We start from the raw sequence: 6,351 nt of genomic DNA on the forward strand, positions 1-6,351 counted from the left end.
GGAGATATAATAGGTCGCAGATCGCAACACCGCTATGTACATTAACATCTAATACAGATACAGAACTATGGAAACACCTGCTTTGTTTACTATATGAGCATATCAGGCTGAGTCCTATCAGCATACCTTGGAAAAGTTTAATTCTGCAAAGTGCAGCAAGATTTTGGACAGCTGCTGAAGCACCTTCAGGAAGGACTCCGTGCTCTCAGGATCCTCAGCCTAATCTGAGTCCATCATGGTAGTGGATGTTACCACGTAAGCAACAGGAAGTTCTCCCATCCTCCCTGACAATGACAGCACTTAGAAACACTGACAATATGGTGAACAAAATGAACAGCGAAAGAGTTGTGTGATCTACATGAAAAAGGGGAGAGAATAGTAACAGCTTTTGGAATTTTTTTAAGAAATTAAAAATAATTCTTCTCCAGTACAGAGTAACTTGGGAAGATTGCTTTAAGCCTTCCACATGACTGCTAATCAACTCTGCAACAGACATAATTTTAAAAATATTTGCACAAACAATTTTTGTGATAAAGGATTTTTTTAGAAAAAAAAGTTTCAATGAAACTATGAAGAAAAACCCAAACGTACTCACTACTGTGTGTTTCCAACAGTTTTCAAGGAAATATAAAATCATATAGCTACATGTCTCAATTAGCTCACATGTTCTTTGAGCAAGGCAAACACTATGCTCCATTAATCTCTCCCCATTTCTAGAGCACTAGCCTTCATCATTTTGAAGCCAGATCAAAAAAAAAAAAATTACAAGCCTGTCACAGATCCATACATGGCATGTGATCTTTTTCACCTTTAGAGAGGCTGAGATGCTTCAGATACTTCTGAAGCATTCCTAGAAGGTTATAATAATTCAGTTTAAAACACCAAACATCACGCAAAACATTTGATCTTTCAGTGTTCTTTCAAAAAAACAAAGCTCACCAAAAAAATTCTGCAGCAATAACGAGGATGGAGCAGATGATTGCAGTGCAGTTATCCTTGAAGGAATAGCATAGGTCCATATGCTAAGACTATTTTTGGCCAGTAAATTTAGCCTACCCATTCGTTCCATACTGAGGCATAAATTTAACATGTTGTTTATGAGTTTATTTTATTAGAAACACAGCAAACCCATAAACCTGCAAATAGAGATTGCCATACAGGCAGCTGGAACCAGAAACAGTGATTTTGATCCAAGTTAAGCCTCATGCCAAAAGTACAGAATTTCAGAAATGCCGATGCTGTAAATCTGAACAACTGTCTTCAATACTTAGGTTGCTGGAGAGTGAGTATAGTTTACAACAAGAAAAGTAACATACTGAGGTTCATAACACATTTCTAGAGTCTGCAAGTGGACAAAAATCCTGCAGCTTTTCTAGAATATGAATCTGATCTACCACACCATCATAAAGAATAGTAACAGATTTATGATGGAACTGTTAGGATTGATATGGGACAGAAAACGAAAAGAATCCTAGAATTAACAAAAACACACAAGGATAGATGAGAAAAGACCAGGTGTTCAGTAGCTATTCTAAAATATCCCATGGCAGTAAAAAGTGTAACAGCATTTGTTTCATAAAAAATGAGTTTCATGTGATAAATTCATGTGTAGTGTAAGAGGAGTCAGGAGTGCTTCATAAAGAACTATCTGCATACTGATAGTGCACATACCTCTTACATGTCCTCTAGAGTAAAAAATTAAAATAGAGCATTATGTATTTTACTGAAGGACGAGTCACAGAACAAGAACAAAATGCACTGTCCTTCACAGTCACGTGTGTCATAATTAAATCAACTAAAGATACATAACCTGAGAGCAGAAAGCTTTGTATACTCACATCTCCATCTAGTGGCCTCTGGTCGTCAGAGTCCCTGGTTGGACTGATGTCCTGCCTCATTACCCAGATTGGCTCCTTAGGTTCATCAGGAGTATAAGGAGAACGGATGGTTCTTGTCTTCACTTCCTCGATAGCTTCTTTAATATCCTTGATAGCCAGTGAAATTGCATCTCTCTTTTCTTTGCTGTACCTCTGTACAGATTCTCCAGAGCTGGACGTAACTCGAGAACCAGCTGGGAGCTGCCCATTACTTTCATGCCCATCACCAGTCAGGGCATGACCATGCTCCAGACTCTGCTCTGCCTCTGGCATATCTTCAGCTGCCTTGTCTAAGCTCTGGGAGCTCATGCTCTGCTTCACCTCTGCTACAATCTGATCAATGTCCTCCTCTTGTTCATAACTATCCATTCTTGGGTAGGGCGCAAACTCTGCCTCCTTTTCAGGGCTGTCAGATTCCCCATCAGACCGCTCATCGTAATGGTGAAGTCGGGCACCAAGCGCTTCCTTGCGGTAATTGTCGGCTTCCTCCCTTTCCTGCTCATACTGCTGGATCCCCTCCCTAACGTCGAGGTCTGGAGTATCTCCTATCTCCTCATAGACGTGCTCCTGCAGTCCATAGTCGGCATAAGGCTCAGCATACTGCTCATCCTCACCACGGTGGAACAGCCGATGCGTGTAGACGTAGCCCGAGTAGGCCGCGTTCATGGCTTCCTCGTGTTCGATGGAGTGGAAATGCAAGTGATTGGGCAGGGTTCGATGATGAACAGCCTCGCTGTGCTCAGCCTCAGCGTTCTCCGTGTACTCCTCAGACTCAGGCCTGTACTGCACTGCGTAGGCACTCTCATCCTCATTTTCCTGGACTCTCTCCGTGTCGTAAGTGTCTTCCACCGTGGCAATCACATCCCCTTCCGCAGTGTCCGTGTGATTGTGGAAACCACTCTCAGTGCTGGCTGACCGAGCTAACATCCCTTCCTCCTCCTGCCCTGCCAGGCCCCCTTGGCTGCAGTTGGTATGCCTGGGGTAGCGAGTTGCATACCGCTGCTCCTCCTCCACCTCTGGGCGCTCCAGGTCAGCCTCCACCGACTCGTTCACTGTCCCACTTGCTGGCTCTTCACTCACCTCCCCTTCAGATGGTCCACCCAAATGGTTCATGGCAAGTTCTGGTGGGTAGGTCACTTATTCTATTGACATTTTGTCTGTCACAGCTGGAAAGAAATAAAAAAGAAACTTCTGAATGGAGAAAATAAACAGAAGCAACTAAAGGCACTCCTCATTCCTCAGCAGACAAGCGTTTGACTTCATCAGTTGTGAAGTCAAACTGCAGCCAGTGCAGCCGTATGACCTCCCAAGCAAATCTCCCATGCTGCAGCAACCAATAACCACATCCTGGGGAACTGCACTCCTCACTTCTATGGACAAATGCTTTGTGGAATAATCTTTTCCAAGCAACTCCTTGGACATGCTTCTATGGACTGCTGTGGCATTTCAATGACATTGGTAAGTACATGCTAGAAAAGCTAACTTTTGCAAGGGTCGCAACCATAGTAAAGATATGACATAAATATTCCACCTGTGCTCCACCACTCTCCCTACATCTCCCTAACTCAGTGCAAAGAAAGGATGCTCTACTGTAAAACGACAGATTTAGTCCCAGACTCTGGGACTAAAGACAGGAGTCTGCAATGGCGCAGATACATGACAGCTGTGCATACTACACTTGTGCAGTGTGGCATCTTCAGCTGAGCTAGTCACCCCATGAACATTTAAAAAATCATTAGAAATAAAAATGCACTCTCAGGCTATCTGAAGTACCTGTTCCTTCTCTGCAGAGAAGCAAATGACAGGGACGTACAGCATACCTTCATGGAATGTATCTATACTAACTTAAGATGGCTTCTGCACCAAACGTCTTTCCTAAAACACAGAGTCACTAACTTTCATAACCATGAACCCATTGAGCCTAGTTAGGGATCTTAGCCTTGCTGACTTTGAGTAAAAATCTCAAAAGATAAAACAATTACTGGAGAGGCCTGCCAACAATTAATATGCATACCACAGAAACAGGAAAACTTACTAGCTTCTGTAAGTTTCATAGAGCAAACAGGCCTATCTAGATCAGGTGGTTTTATTCTTACATAGCAGATTCATATTATTTGAATCTTGTCCTAAGTTTTTAAAATGCAGTGTCATAGGAAGTGCATTTTATATTATTTTAGGAAATAATGAAACAGAATGCAGGTGTGTATGCAGGTGTCTGCCACAATTAACAAGCAAAATGGTTTTCTCCCCACAGCATACAACACATTATTTAAGTAAATAAGAACAATATTGGACAGGTTTCCATTTTAAGCCCAAAAAAAGAAGGGTGAAGAGTGAAGCATAACAGCCCTTTGAAAAGTCCATCCCAAGTAGGATCTCTTGCTCCACTACAGTTATAAAATTTCCATTGCTTTGCATGTAGACAGAATTAGGCTAAAATAGAGAACTGCTGAAAAATTCTGCCCTAAACCTGTTGCATTCGAAGTAGCCCCTGACTCATTCCAAAGCATCATTGGTCACCCACAGAAAAAGGGCAGTACCAGCTGAGAGAAATGAAGTTACATATAAACACAGGACGATGACCAATTTTCTGACCTCTCTGTCACCTGTATCCTGCCACATCTCTAACTGAATTATGTCAAGTTAGAGCAGAAGGCAAAATTCAACTGCATGAAGACTACCTGTACCTTAAGTCAAATAACATATCAAATGCCACAATACTTACAGCCACAAAAGTTCTGAATATATCTGAAAATATGTGATACTTTTTTTGAAATCTTAATACAGACTTGTTACATAACACATACTACTGACATGTTCAGGTGTGAAAAAAAAATTACAGAGATACATACATACAAAGTATTGCTAAAAAGCACCGGAGAGCCCCAATATTTTCCTTCTTCAGATCCAAAGTTTCCGAAGTTCACTTGTGAAATTGTCCTCATGTGAAGAATGATCTCAGGTTAATTTCAAATAGTGATATCCTGTAATTGTCAAGGTCATGTCTTTTGACGTGATGAGGAGCTTTACTTAAAGCTTTTGACTGGAAAAGTCTTTCTCCCAATAATTTCAATTTAATTTCATTTTTTAATTTTGCAAACAATAAAACATTATTTTCAAAATTATTTTGAATTTTTTTGAAAGAGACATTTTAATTATTGGAAAAGAGTGTAAGTTTACTTCTAAAATAATAGATTTGAATAAATGCCACCTAAGGCCACCTTAGGCCACCAAGCCCAAATAACCTTCAATGAAATGTAACCTTCTAAATAAATTACATTTTTTTGACTGTTTAACAATCTATCTTTAGGACAGTAGTTTAAAGAACCACCTATTACAGTTGGGAGCTAGAAGCACTAAATCCTTTTTCGTACATCGTAGCTGGATGACTACTAAAAACCACAATTTTTTTATTCTTAGTAGTGTTTCCCTCAAGCAGATACAGTGTCTGCCTGATTTTTCTCACCAATGCTTCTAGAAGCACTTTATTTCCAGCAAGCAAACCAAAATAATTAACCTACATAAAATGTGACACAGAGAAGAGAATATAAGCAAGAGAGGTCATCTCATCCTGAAATTAAAGACACAGCACCCATCTGAAAGATATTATACTCTCACATTAATTACCCTGAACAGCAGCTGTGCTCCAGTAATCAAATATATATGGATAAGTGCTCTGTAAGCACTCTTAGCTTTGCACTCCAGACTTAATGGATGAATCTGTCTCCAAAACAGAGAAAACGGAGGTTGATGACTACTGCAGCTAGCTCTTTGCTGATGGTTAAACTACCTTTCTGCCTGTAAGGAAGAAAACGTGAACATCTCCACATACTTTTCAAACAATAAAGAAAAAGCTGGAAATGTAAGGATTCTTCTCTGCTTGTTGGTATTAAAAACAAACAATCAAACAATAACACCCAAACAACAACAACAACCAATCAAACAAAAAAAGCACAAACAACAACCAAAAAACCCAAAGAAGTACTTAAAGCACCACCAAAGGACATACTGTCATCTTGGAGCAAGACCACAACATCCATGCCCAGTGCTATTCTGAAGAAGACATGCTATATGAAAAGGTGAAATTGTGATTATTCAGATTCCAATTTGGTTTATTATTTGTTTCTCATGTCCAGATATATAACTGATTGCTTTGTTTGGCATGCAGGCAGAAATGAAGCTTTTTAAAAAAAATATTATTCCAAAGGAGCCTTTAAAGTTTATTTTATAAGAGCACTATGCACACTGTATTTTCACAGTCTAATCCTGACTTTTTGGAATAAAGGATCTCACTCTCAATAGGTCTTTATACTATTGTTACTGTATCAAAGCTGAGTGCCATGCTGAACCAAGACCACATCTACACACACACACAGGCACAGTTTTTTGTCAGGTATAGGCTAACAGGTAACTCAGTTAGGAAAGGACCACAGGAGGTCTCCATTTCAAGCCCTGCCCAAAGCACAGCCAGCTG

The 6,351-nt window shown here is 40.2% G+C and overlaps 1 pseudogene; it reads right to left on the bottom strand.

Annotated features, from left to right (window-relative positions):
* Positions 1-1,838: 1,838 nt before the first annotated feature.
* Positions 1,839-2,990, bottom strand: LOC104396167 (annotated as a pseudogene).
* Positions 2,991-6,351: the final 3,361 nt, after the last annotated feature.

The sequence above is a fragment of the Chaetura pelagica genome, unplaced genomic scaffold (assembly GCF_000747805.2).
Source record: "Chaetura pelagica isolate M959 unplaced genomic scaffold, ChaPel_1.0 C11797000, whole genome shotgun sequence".
In the NCBI taxonomy this organism is placed as follows: domain Eukaryota; kingdom Metazoa; phylum Chordata; class Aves; order Apodiformes; family Apodidae; genus Chaetura; species Chaetura pelagica.